This window comes from Agelaius phoeniceus, chromosome 20 (assembly GCF_051311805.1).
Source record: "Agelaius phoeniceus isolate bAgePho1 chromosome 20, bAgePho1.hap1, whole genome shotgun sequence".
In the NCBI taxonomy this organism is placed as follows: Eukaryota; Metazoa; Chordata; class Aves; order Passeriformes; family Icteridae; genus Agelaius; species Agelaius phoeniceus.
Genome location: NC_135284.1, coordinates 11248569 through 11262441, shown reverse-complemented (window position 1 = coordinate 11262441; position 13873 = coordinate 11248569). Strand labels below are relative to the sequence as shown.

The window sequence follows — 13873 nt, the reverse complement described above, 5'->3', positions numbered from 1 at the left end:
TGCCTGCCTCTGGCTAACAGGCAGCAGTCGAGGTATTTATAGGAAATATGCAACATACATCTAGCCTGGGGACACTTTCCAACCCTGAGCTTGTTCCTATTTATGTGCTGTGTGGTTGCAGGGGGAGGTCAGAGCAGAGCAAGCAATGCTGGCTCACAGCAATGCTGTCTCCTCCTAGTGCTCCCACAGGTTTGGCTGCTTGCTTTGGCACCAGAGGCCACTTCCCAGCTCTCTCCCCCCACTCCAGTACCGAGACCCCATCCAACTCCCCACGTCCCAAACAGCTCCTTCCCAAAAGGCCGTGGAGCCATGCGCTCTGGAGAGCTGTGGGTTTGCAGAGGGGCCAAGAGCTGCTCTCCCTCCCAGCAGACCCAGCAGGACTGGGGTGCCCAGTTCAGGCCAAGGGGGAAATGTTGGAGCAAATAGGTGTCCAAATGACAGCTAAAAATGACACGGTAAATTCCCTGCCTGGCATCCCCTCATATGCACCAGCACCAGGATGAAACCCCATGGGTGAACCTTGAGGGCTGGAGCCCCTCTGCTCTGGAGCCAGGCTGGAATACCTTGGGATGTTCACTTGGAGAAGGCTCTAGAGAGACCTTAGAGCCCCTTCCTCTGCCTCAAGGGGCACCAAGAGAGCTGGAGAAGGACTTTGGACAAAGGCCTGGAGCGACAGGACAAGGGGGAATGGCTTCCCACTACCAGAGGGCAGGGATAGATAGGATATTAGGAAGAAATTCTTCCCTATGAGCGTGGTGAGGCCCTGCCACTCGTTGCCCAGAGAAGCTGTGTCTGCCCCATTCCAAGGCCAGGCTGAGTAGAGCTTGGAGCAACCTGGTCTAGTGGAAGATGTCCCTGCCCATGGCAAGGAGTGGAGTGAGATGGTCTTTAAGGTTCCTTTCAACCCAAACCACTCCAGGATTCTCTGCTATGCAAGTCCAAGCATTCCTTGCACTCTTTTAGTAGTCCCTGCTCCCACATCCAACACCTCTCCAGTGCCTGTGGCTACTCCTGCACAGGTGATGCTCCCGCAAGAGGCCCATAACTGAGAGCACCTGGCAAGTTGCATGCCCCTGGGTAGAAGGTTCAGAAGGGCCTGGGGAGCTGGCAGGGCTGGAGCAGGGATCTCTGCTCCAACCAGGGTGGAGCCCAAGGTGGAAAAAACCCGACACATAAAGGAAACTGTGTTTCATGTGTTATTGCTGCCTGTGTGAGATGATTGAGGAGGGAATAGCAGGCACGATTCCATGAAAAAGGCTGCAAAATCCCTTCCTGACATATAAATATTTCATTTTCCTTGTGTGGAAATAAACACCAGTGGCTGGAGCACTGCCAGCATACCCTTAGGCTCACCCAGCCCAAGGAGAAGGGTTGCACTGTTCTGCTCCGGCCAGCCCCAGTACCGAGGCTGGAGGGGCACTAAGAGCATGAAACCGAACTCTGGGTGTGGAAAACATGCCTGTGCCTACTGGAAGCATTGGGAAAACGGATGAGAGGCACTTGGAATAAGCAGAGATGACAAGAAGCAGCTCCGTCAGGAGCACAGGGATGGCCCCTGTGCTGGGAGCCACTGGTTCCCCGTGGCGCGGGGGGCATCCCGCATGTGTAATTCCACAGTGGAATGGGCTGGGTGTGGTGGATGGCTGTGCCTGCCACTCTGTTCCCTGCCTCCTCTGGCCCTTATGAGCAGGATCTTCCACACAAGGATGAAGGTGGGAAGAGGGGTGCCTGAAGGGCTCTGCACCTCAGGGATGCCCCTGCTAGAGTTCATCAGGGCAGAGGGAGGGGCAGCCCCAGGATTTCCATGTAATTCCAGGAAAACAGGGGGTTTAATGTGGGAGGGAAATCTCTGCTCTCAAATGCAAATCACAGGAGCACACACAATACTACTGACACTGGCAGAGGGGCCTATGGGACACCCAAATACAAGGAATTGGCTCTGAGAGACACTAAACAGATCCAATTTCCATCTTTTCCAGCAATTCAGCAGCTGTCAGCCACGGCAAGGTCAGGTCAGCCCAGCCCAGGACACCCTGGTCCTCATACCCCCACCCCATTCCCCCACCTGCCCCTGGTACATCCTCCTGCTAGACAGATATTGCGCTGGGAGGTGACAGGGTTGGGTCCAGTGACACAGGGACAAGGCTCCCGGGACACAAAAGCCACAGGAATCAGAGTGGCCTCTGTGAAGGTGATGGATGGCTAAGCCAGGCACCGGCCCGAGGACTGTGGGAACTGCACCCAGTAGTGCAGTAGTTTCTTCTGCGGAGAAAATCCTTCGTGCTCTGATGATGTTCAGGGAATCAGGACTTTTTTTTTTTTTTTTCACATTTCAGGATAAATAAAGAAAAACGTGCAAGAAATCTGCTGTATGGTATTATCAGAAGCAACTCAGAGATATCCAGGTCCTGAAACACCCAGGCTGTGGGACCAGCTGAGGATTGCTGTGGAAGGACCTGAGCACCATCATTACCCTGCAGGGCTGGGAAAGATGGAAATACCCATGGGAAGAAGAAGCAGAAGATTTCAACCATGGCTACACACCCTGTTCATGAGATGCTTGCTATTTCCCCAAGCAGAAATCACAGCACTTCCTGCTGCACCTGGAAAGAAAGAATTCCTTGGAGGTGCTGGGAATGGGTACCCAAAATTTGCTTATTATCCAATGAAAGGGTCTGACGGACTTTACCCCTCTGATAGGAATCCACAGTTCTTAGTATTCCCACTATGTGAAAATTTTCTTTTTCCTGCTGATGGGAAGAGAAGTTGGATTGCAACTACTCCCAGAGTTAGTGAATGCCACAGGAAGGGAGGGAAAAGAGTTAAAACGATAAAAGATCTAATGGGGACACTGGCCAATTGTCTTTTCCATGTGATGGCTGATTAGAAAAAAGATTCGTTTCAGATTTGATCCCAGATCTATTTTTCCCTGGCATACCCCATTCCCAGCTCACAGAGACGCTGGTGCACACACATGGCACTCTGGAGGCTGATAGACAAGGGGCAGCAGGGAACCAAAGTGGTTCTGTGCTAAAAGAACTCTCAAAGGGGAGACTGCAGCTAGGGTGTGCCCCACATTGGTATCCAGATATTAAGGGATTAATGGAAAAGTCTAGATGTGACACAGTTAATTATACCCTGCTCCTATGGGAGAGAGCAGCCGACCCCAGGATGCTGGGGATGCTGTGCCAGAACAGCTCTGTCCACATGCCCCTGCCCCAGCATAGCACCACAGCAAAAATCCCAGATAATAATGGGCTGGAAACCACAGGTTTTGTCCAACAACTTCTCCTCTTTCATTTTCTCTGGTTTATTTGTGTCTGTGTTGCTGCCAAAGCTTTGCTTCCCTCCCCATAGGCAGAAATTGCTGGATATTTAGTCTGAGCTCTTTGCTCACCACTCAGAAGCTTTGGCTGGTACCTGATTGCTCCTCCACCCCCCAGACACTACTAATTCCTCAGGGAGCTCTCCTGCCAAACCAGCTGTGTTGAAGGGTAAAATCTGGGGGTTACAGAAAACACAGACAGGGATGACAGACCCCATTTGCGGGGAAAAATCATTCCGAGGGGGCTCAGTGGCTGGTGTGAGGGCACTGGAAATAAGGCAAGGGAGAAAGAGTATCCAGTGTGAATGGAAAAAATGTGGATGGTTCCCAGTTCTCTGCCTGTGGCAATGGGACTCTTCAAATTTGGACATTTCAGCTAAAAAAATAAAAAATCTGGAATGCAGGAGCAGAGAGCAGCCCTATTTCCAGCTGCGACTCCTCCCTGTGTGCTTGGCCTCCAAGACGACTCAGAATTCAAGGCACTTCTTCTCGAGCTATAAAAAGAGCTGGAGTGGGACTGCAAGAGCCAGGACGACAAACAAGGGAGCAGTTTGCCCTCCTGTTGAGGGCATGGGTAAAGCCAGGAGAGGGTCTTGCTCAACCCGCCTCTTGAGGCACCCCCAAGGAAGGAAAGTTGTGGGGCACGGCAGAAATTCCAGGCTGCATCCCACCCACCAAAATGTTGTCTGTGCCGTGTCCCAAGGCACCCCACCACCTGTCACCCCTCCTGTGTGAGGAGAAGGTCTAGGACTGGCCCCATCCATCACCCCAACACAATTCTGGGTTCCTTGTGCTTGGGAAGGATCAAAGGTACCATGATGATCAGGGACAGAGCATGGAGTGTCCCCTGGGATCACAAGGTGGAAGGAGCTCCACCAAAACACAGTTCCCCTTTCCCCAGGCTGCTGAAAGGGTTAACAGCCTCACCTGCAGGACAGGATGGACTATGTGAGTTCCAGGTGACCATAAAATTCAGCAGACTCAGGAATACCCACCTTTGCCCTCTCCAGACAAGTATTTATCTCTGCAGAAGCAGCCAAACCTTGCAGACTGTTGGAACATTTCATTCCCATTAGTGAAGTGCACAAAACATTCCTGGCTGGAAAAACACCATCAGGTCACTGACTGGGAACAGCACCACCCGAAGAGATGAGTTCTTCAGTGGCTTCACTGACATAGTGCATAAGAAGCACCTCTTCTGGCACAGCCATTCCCAGCCTACACTGACTTCTTCAACACCCAGAAAGTCAGTCTTCCTCTGTCACTACTTCAGCATTCCCTTAAGACCTCAGAAGATGTCCTCACACCACTAATTGGTGCTGTGGGACCTTCCTCCTGAGCAGTTCCAAGGGTTGTAGAGCTGGACTGGGTAGTCCATATGGAGCAACCTAAAGCTGGCACACTTGGTAACCATGGTTCAGGATGAGAGGGACAACAGATGGGACAAGAGGGCATCACCTCAAGCTGAACCAGGGGAGGTTCAGGTTGGACATCAGAAGGAATTTCTTCACAGAAAGCACTGTCCAGCATTGGAAAGGGCTTCCCAGAGAGGTGGTGGAGTACCCATCCCTGGAGGTGTCTAAGGAATGACTGGATATGGCATGCAGAGCTCTGGGCTGGGTGACAAAGTAGGAATCAGTCACAGGCTGGACTTGATGACCTTGGAGGTGTTTCCCAATCCAAAGGATTCTGTGATGCCCATGGATCAGCAAGGTGAGGGCCAGCACCAGTGTGACCTGCTGCCAAGCCCGTGGAGATGCCAGAGTGCTGATCCATGCTTTATTCAGTGGGATGCAGAGGTTGCATTTAGTTCATTTAGAGGTAGGATGCAGAGGTTGTGGATGAACTGTGACTCCACCAGGATCAGGCTGGGGATCTAAGGGCCATATCTGGCTTGTGCAGAAGATGCCAATTGCTCTTTTCAGCAGTTAAAAAGAGCCTTCCTGTGCCTAGGTGCCTGATCCTGGAGAAAGATGTCTCTGCCCACAGCAGGGGATTGGGACCAGATGATCTTTAAAGATCTTCCAGCCTAACCCCAATGTTTTAGAACAGTCTCTTAGCACATGGAGCTGCCTTTTCAAACTGCAGAATCTCAGTCCCTTCTTTGGTGGACACTGCTCCAGCCTGCCAAGCCTCACACCAATGGAGAGCATGGCCTAAGGGTTGGTTGTGGTTGTGGTTGTTGCTGTGTGATGACAATGGGATCAGCTCTGTATCTGCTGCAGAATCAGACCCTGGCCACGGCTTCCAACAACGTCTTCAGGCCAACACAGGGTGTCAGTCCCAACCATGGGCTGGGCTGGGAATGTCCATCAGCTTTGTCCTGGAGCCTGTGCCCTCCACATGCTCAGCACTGGCTCATCGATCCCCTCCTCCCCCTTGGTTGTGAAAGTTTGGTGCTCCAACAAAAAGGTACATTTGTTCCCACTAATGCAGAAAGTACCAGTCCAGGGGCTGGGAACATTGTGGACTGAGGAATCAGGCAGGTCCAGAGTTGCTCTAGCTGTACCCAGCTCATAGGGAGGTTGCCAGGCTGGTTTGATGGTTTGGCCATGAAACTCAGGTTCAAGGGGACCTGGGTTGCCCCCGTGTGCCATACTCGAGTCTGGAGGCGAAAAAGATCCTTTGCTGCTTGGCAGTGGAGCAAACTAATAAAATTCTGCTGATCTGTAGCTACTTTATTCCAAGACATCCACAATTTTAGATGCTATTTTTACCTAGTCTGACTGGTAGCCAGCTTTGTGTGTGATATAGGGGTGTCTTCAAGCCAGGTCCTATAAGCTCTTGAAGATCTACATCACACTCAAGATAGCTCAGCTACTTCAGATGGCATAAAATTAGCAGGATGGCTTCTGTGGCAGTGTTGAAAACAAAAAAGTTTTAATAAAAAGCAAAATAACAAAACTCTTTACAAAAAAAAACCCAAAAAAACACTAAGACAAAAAGCTCTTACTCCTAATAAAACACTTCATAAAAACAATTATTTCTTTTTGTTATCTTCTTTTTCTAATAAATTACTTAAGTGAGACCTTTTCTGTTTCTTTCTCAGTTTCTGTCCAATTAACTATCCTTAAGTTTGAAGTAAAGACCCTAAAGCTTTATGAAGTATCTTTTTACCTAATTGAAAAGAAAAACTTTTAAACTTTTTTCCTTTTTTAAAAAACAAAAAATAATTTTAGCACTCCATCAACAAAAACCACATTCCTACATGTGTGATGACACTAAATCCCAGTTTAACACTATCAGCCTTTGCCCCTCCCCGGTGGGTGTTTAGTCCTGCTATGCTAAGTGCTTGCAATGTAGGAAAGAGGAAACTTCCATCAGAGAAACGGATCCTTTGGGAGAAGTGGCTTCTTTCAGCAGGGCCAGCCTGGAGACTTGCTGCTTATTGTTACCATTTGTCTCTTTTATTGGAATAAAAGACAGACATGAGCAGCTCAGCACTCTTGAGAGAGCCTGTGGCATTGTGCTTTATTTGAATTAGTAGATGCTGGTTGGAAAATAGTTTTTTCCATGTTCTCATGGAAGTGAACAAGAACACAGGATTTCGTAAGTGCAAACTGTGTTACAAGGTGCTTGTGCCAGAACCTCAGGGAAACCCAGGAATTGCCCTCTCTCCTCCTAAGAGCCCAGAAAACAGGGGATGGCATCAGTGGGGAGACCTCAGCAGTCATGGCCCACTGGGCCTAAAGAGCACAAGGAAAGCTTGAACTCACATAGCATATAATACTGGAGTGGTTTGGGTTGGAAAGAACCTTAAAGATCACCCAGTTCTACCCCCAGCCATAGGCAGGGACACCTTCCACTAGAAAGAAGACCAGGCTGCTCCAAGTGCCATCCAACCTGGCCTTAGACACTTCCAGGGATGGGGCAGACACAGCTTCTCTGGGCAACCTGTGCCAAGGCCTCACCACCCTCACAGTCAGGAATTCTTCCCAGAATCCCGTATCTATCCACTCTCTGTCTTTCTGAAGCCATTCCCCCTTGTCCTGTCACTCCAGCCCCTTCTCCAAAGTCTCTCTCCAGCTCTCCTGGAGACCCTTTAGGCACTGGAGGGGCTCTAACATCTCCCCAGAGCCTTCTTTTCTCCAGGTGAACACTCTCATCTGTCTCAGCCTGTCTCCAGAGCAGAGGGGCTCCAGGCCCCAGCACATCTTTGTGGCTTCCTCTGGACTCACTCCAACAGCTCGACTTTAATTTCTGGAATTGTCCAAAGCCAGGCTGGACAGGACTTGGAGCAACCTGGTCTCTCTCTTGGAGCACCTGGTCTAAGAAGGTGTCCCTGCCCATGGCAGGAAGTGGAACAAGCTGAACTTTAAAGGTGCCTTCCAACCCAACCCTCTCGGTGAGTCCACAATAAACTATTCAGTGTCTGTGTACACCTTTGAGAGAATAATTCACCTTTCTACTGTGGACTGGGATCATTTAGTCTGCCCTGTGATTAGCCTGGAACAGCACACCATGTATAATTAGTCCAGCCGTGGGCTGGACTTGCACATCCGGGCTAAAACACCGGCTGTGCTGCCTATTTCTGCTGTCACCCAGGGAACAGGCTGTCCCCAGAAAGTTTTCTTATTTGGTGACTGCAAAACAATCAGCCAAGCTGGTGGCAGGGATGAGGGCCAGGATCCAGCCCTTCCTCCAGCCCTCATGCTGCTGTATGACTCCCAGCTGCTGATCCTCTGTCCCAGGTTCAGAGGGTAAAGAGCCAGCAGAGGGTGATGGGATGAGGATGAGCACAGAACCCAGGTGCTGGGGCTTGTGCTGCAGTGCCATGTGCCAGACAGTGCTGGAGCAGGCGATGCTCATCCTGGCCGCATGTCATGTACATGGGATGATGCAATGGGCTGCAATGGGCACCCTTTCCCCATCCTTGGATTCTCAGTCTTTCAGTGAAAATTGTCCCTTGTGCAGCTCCAGCCCCTGTTCACAGGTTTTTTCTTCTGGGAGAGCAAAGCTGGCATGAGTCACCCCCTCCTCATGACAGATGCCCACATCCCACATGCCCTTCCTGACTGTTTTCGCTGGACTTGGGTCATGGCCAGGGGCGGCAGAGGGGACCACACTCAGTCCAGAGTCCTCTGATAGGGAATTCAGCGAAAACTCTGCTTTCCTGGCTGTTTCTCCTTAGCTCTGCAGATGATGGAGTTAAACTGGATACATTTCAGAGGGCAAGAAACCCCCTGCACCCCTAGCACAGGACATCCTTGGTGGGGAAGTACATGCTGACTGAGAGGGAAAGGGGTTTTTGGGGCAGCAACATCCCCCAGCATCCCCATCTTCCAACTCAGCCTCTGCTGTAATTCAGGGCAAGGTTCCCCCTTACCACTTGGTGGTCCAAAACCATCATGTTTTCCCAGCTACAGAAGCTTCTGGACTCGGTGGCAGTACTTTCAGCACCAAATCTATTCAATCCTCCCGAGGCTGAGGCTTAGCTGCTTCTGGAGTCCATCTCCACATTAAAAAATTCAGATATTTCTGCATCTAAAATAGGTATTTCTATATCTAAAAAAAACCTCCTAAACCCCTCCATCCCTGCATGTACTAATGAGAAAAGCAGCCCCATATCTGGTACAAGGCAAACTATTTTCTTTCCCTGGGGATGGAAATAAGTTTCTGAGAGGGACTCTCTGAAAAGAGATGAGATGACTCATTACCTCACTGCTCAAGTTGCATTCAATCCCCAGCACCTCTAGTTCCTCGTAAAAGCCAGGAGACCAAAAGCATGGGGGTTCACACAGCACCAACCCCAGGAGCTCCTTTTCCTGGAGATGAAAGGGCCATGAATGAATTCCCTATACCACCCACTCCCCCAGGATGGGCTCAGCTGCCATCAGCCCTCACTCCCCACAGCCAGGAGCTATTTTTTCCTGTTCTTGCTAGTGTCAATATGTTTCTTTAAATATCTTTTCAGAGAGGCTGTATATATATATAGCCCCACTCTGGTGCTTTGAAAGGAGCCTCATTTCCTGTGTAAGAACTGAATTTCTTGGCAAAGCTGCTGGTGGTTGCAGCATCTGAACCACAAAAAATGGGTTTTTTTCAGCAGTAAATGGTATTTCCTTTGCAACTGTGAGTTGGACCGTGCTGGGTCTGATCTGAAATCAGCTGGGTTGCTGTGTTTGGAAGACACAGGACGATATTCCCACTTAAAAGAATGATGGGAGAAAAGGATGAATTGCATTAATGGGGCTGTGATGGCGGTCCAGAGGTGGCACAGCCCATGGTAGAGACAGCATGGGCACAAAGCTACTTTTAACCTGCATTTGGCTGTGAAAAAGTTGGGTTCACATATCAAAAGGATTTATTAACTGACACTGAAGGGAGAAAAAAAAATCCATTTTATTTGCACCTAATACTTTTGCACCATCTCTCTGCATCTGGTTTTAGAGAAGGCTCCTCCAGCAGCAAGGTAGGAAGCAAAACAGCTTTGCAGCCCCTGAGGGATGGCTCATACTAAGAACATTAAAACCTTCCTGAGGAGATGTGGCATCAGCTGCATTCAGAGTTCTGCATCTCCCTGACATGGAAATGCCTCACTTTTCCACTGGGAAATCCTTAGCAGGAGGGTCTGATATCCCCAGCTCCACCCTGGGGACTCTGATGGCAGGAAAGGAGATGTTGCCAGCAATCACCTTCTGCTGCAAATATGTCTTTGCAGGGTAATTCCTGAGTCATAAATTGCTTTTATTGTTGCACACAGTCCTAAGGACCCAGTGTGTAAGTGTGCCAGAGGTAGTGGCAGCTGTGGGCAGTCCAAGTGGTCCCTGTTCCCCTTCGCTACTCCCTGAATTTCCCAGAAAAAAACTGCAGCCAAAGAACCTAAAATGTAAGATGTTTAGATTTTCTGCAGGAATTTTAAAGAAGTGTCTCCTCCCAACCCTCACCCTTGTCAGGATGGACTACCCTTGGAATTGTCCCTATAGCAGGGACCATGCTGGGCATGAAGCCTCGTTGGCTGGTATAAAGCTCCAGCAGCCAATGAGCCCTGGGAAACAAACATGGAATTTCTGTAGCTCCTCCACAGACCCAGGCACTGTCTCCATCTCATGTCCTCATCCCTGGGGCACAGCATGGACTCAGGACAGGGCAGCCTGCAGTGGTGTGGGACATGATGGCTCCTGATGGAGCACAGCTGGGCACTGGAGCAGTGCTCAGGATGGGGTACACAAAAGAATTATTTGGTGACTTTGCAGCCCAGGAGATGACAACACACTACCACAATATGCTGCCTCCCTTCCACCCAAAACCCACAGGGCAGGGACAAGGACAAAAGCTCAGAGCATGTCCTGCTGCAACTTCAAGGGCACTTCTCTCAGTTTTGATGTCAGAGCATTTTTGCCCCATCCAGTGATGGGTTTACAAAAAGAAGGAACAGGTTGGTGCAGGAAGAGCTGAGCTGTGTAAGGATCTTCCACACCTCCAGCCTTCCAGGAGTCAGCTGCTGCTTTGCTTGGGAATGTCATGTACCACCTCTGGGAGTCTGCAGTTGCACCTGCACTGATGCCCTGCTGGCCATATCCCTGCTGGGAATGAAGGGAAATATCCTATGGCAGTCCAAAACATGAGTGAAGGAGCAGGAGAGCCTGGGACATCACCCCTGGAGCATCATCCCTGCCCCGCTGAAGTCCTGTGTCCTTCCAACTCTCATTTCACCCTCAACATTTCGGCTCATCTGACTGTTGAATATCCAGTCTTTGCCAACTAGCTAAGCACAGAAGGAATTTCAGTCCTTGGCTCCATCATGGCACAAGGATGTCTGCTGTGGACAATTACAGCGTGGAAAGAGGAAGAAGGAGGGAAGGTCCCAAGGAAGGAAGATCCCAAGCACTACCCTAAACAAAGAAGACCTTCCCTGCAGAGCTCCAGCTCCAGGACATACCCCTTAATCCAACCAGGAGAACTTGGAGGGGATGCAAACATCAGACACCATATGAAACACAAACATTTATCTTAAGATATGGCAGAATTTTCACCTTCTGTGTTTTTTCTCCTCTGTTGGTGACCTTTGCTGTGCCCAAAGATTTGTGCCAAGGTTGAGGTGATGAATGGTGAATCACCACATGAAACACCAGCAAAGGGGTAACAGTCATTGCAACACTCATACTCCCATGGCAGGGCTGCACCCAGCTCATCCTGATGGCAGCAGAACTGCAGGATTTGGTGTTCCCATTGCTCAACTTCCTAAGAAAACTACCAGCATTAACAAAAAAGGAAGAGAGGAGTCCTTGGCTGTGTCTTATTCTCCCTGAGCTCCTCTTGCCCAGCAGGCAGCAAGGACAGTATGAAAGGAACACCACATCTGGGCATGTCCTCAGGTTTCCCACATTTGCATTCCCAGGAAAATCAAGATACTTGAGCAACTGTAGGAACAGAAGAGAGGCCACCAGGAAATTTATTCCTGTTTGTCTGCAAGCCAACAGATGGAGGTTGTCAGGGCAGAGTCGTTGTGCAATGTAATGACCATCATGGAAGCTTTCCACCACCAAAATATCCCATCACCATGGAACCACTCCAACACCTGTTTACCAATACCACAGAAACATCCTACCACCACAGGAACATCAGACCTCCCCACTACTAGGGTGTCCTACCATCACCGCAGCTTCGTAGAGTGTTCTTGTTCTTCCAGACTGAGCTCAGACCACAGAAATTGGGTGCTGCCAACCCAAGCAGGTGCTCCTCAGGCTCCCCAAAGACCTATTTTGACACACTTTCTGCCTGTTTGGGCTCTTTTAGCCCAAAATAGGCTTTGCAATGCATGTGCTGCTGCCCTGAGACAGCCAGGATTTGAGGGGAGGGAAGGAGTCTGTACATGCTGAAAATACAGGGAAATTTTTCATTTTAAAGTCATTTAACAGATGAAAGTTTTCTTAAAAGAAGTCACTTTCAAAAAGAAAAAACCCCAAACCCACAAAGTTTCTCTAAAAAAAACCTCAGAAAGAAGAAGTTGGATAACAACTGTATGACCAAGACCTAAGGGGTGCCTGGCAAGTTCTCTAAACTGCAGAGAGCGAATTATGAAAAAAAAAAAAAAAAAAAAAGGGGGGAAAAGAAAATGGAAAATGAGTTAGAAAGGGAATTGCATGGAGCTGAAGCACAGAAGAAGGAAAAGCCAGACAAGGCCATGCTGTGTCATTAGTCTGGAAATCAAATGAGGAAGATGAAATCCAGCTCGTAGCGATGTGGGGAGTGGCGCTGCCCCACCACCCCCTCCACTGGGCCCTTCCCGGGAAACCGTGAGTTCAGGGGGAGCCTGAAAGAGCTCCAGGCCCATGGGGCTGTTGCTGACACAAGGAGCCAGAAGGTTCCAGGAGCAAACCAGTTCCATTCCTACCTTTAGCAGTATGAGTAAATAATTGATGCCTGAGGTAACCTGAGCAGGAAGGTGAGCAGAGCCCTGCACATGATCCTGCATCCAACTTCAAAGCCTGGTGGGTTTTCTTCCTGCAAAACCTCCTCAGACATGATCCTTGGTGTTTATTCCATCCCTAAGCCATCACTCATGTGCTGTTCCCACTCTGGGCTCATCCAAGTCTGCTCTCACTGGTCCCACTTCTACCCTTGCTTCTGCCTCAGTTTCCCTTCCTCTCCTGCAGTAGGTCTGGACAGCTCTGCTTCACTGGTACTTTCCATCCCTGGAAATGGAGCACGGCCAAGCTGTCCCCATCTCCCTCTGCTGCCATCCTTCTTCACTTCCCCCATGCCTTGTCCAGGCATATCCCCAGCTGCTCCAAGCACATCCTTTTCCCAAATCACCAGCTTTTTCCACCAAAGCACTCCTGCCACCCCTCCAGCTTGGCCGCCACCTTTCCTCTGTGCAGGACACCAATCCATCACCTAAAACCTGAGTGAAGGCCCCATCCAGATACTCTGGATGCTGCTGAGGAGCAAATTCTGTCTGCTTTTCAACATATTAGTGCCTCTTCCCAGGAGCCACCTGCAGGGACAGACCCTGTCCGCACCTGGGGTCCCTGAGTGACACCAGAGCAGAACCCTGTGGGGCAACTGGCCAAAGAGCCATTCCATGTCCCCTCCAGCCAGTGAAGACACAGGCTATGTGTGCTCAGGATGGTTCCAAGGACAGGGTGGCACTGTCCTGGGCATGATGCCCGCCTGTGGCTGGGCTTGGAGACCCAGCAGCTCAGGCCAGCGGGTGAATGTTCCCTAGCCCCGCTGGCGGGGAGGCCAGGCTGAGCAGACACTGCTGGGCTGGGGCACCCCGGGTGCCACTGCACTCTGATGTCCCCGGCTGTTCCTCTAAGGCCAGGATTCAGCCCCAGCCACGGGGCCCGGAGGATCCCCATCCCTGTCCCCCCATGGCGACCCACTGCCCTCCCGGGAGGGTGGGGCCAGCCCCGCCCCGTCAATCTCCACCTACCTGGCCAGCCCTGCCCACTGGCGCCAGCCCAGCTCGCCCGGCCCGGCCGCGCCCACCCCCCCAAGCTCCGCCCCCTGTGCCAACACCCACCTGCTGGGCAACTGGAGCTGTCCCCGCCCCGGCCCACCTGGCTGACCGCGCCGACCCAAATAACCTCGCCCACTCTG

The 13873-nt window shown here is 50.6% G+C and overlaps 1 protein-coding gene across 2 annotated transcripts in view; it reads right to left on the bottom strand.

Annotated features, from left to right (window-relative positions):
• Positions 1-13873, bottom strand: part of HIP1 (huntingtin interacting protein 1) — a 44005-nt gene that overhangs the window by 29761 nt on the left and 371 nt on the right. The window lies entirely within an intron of this gene.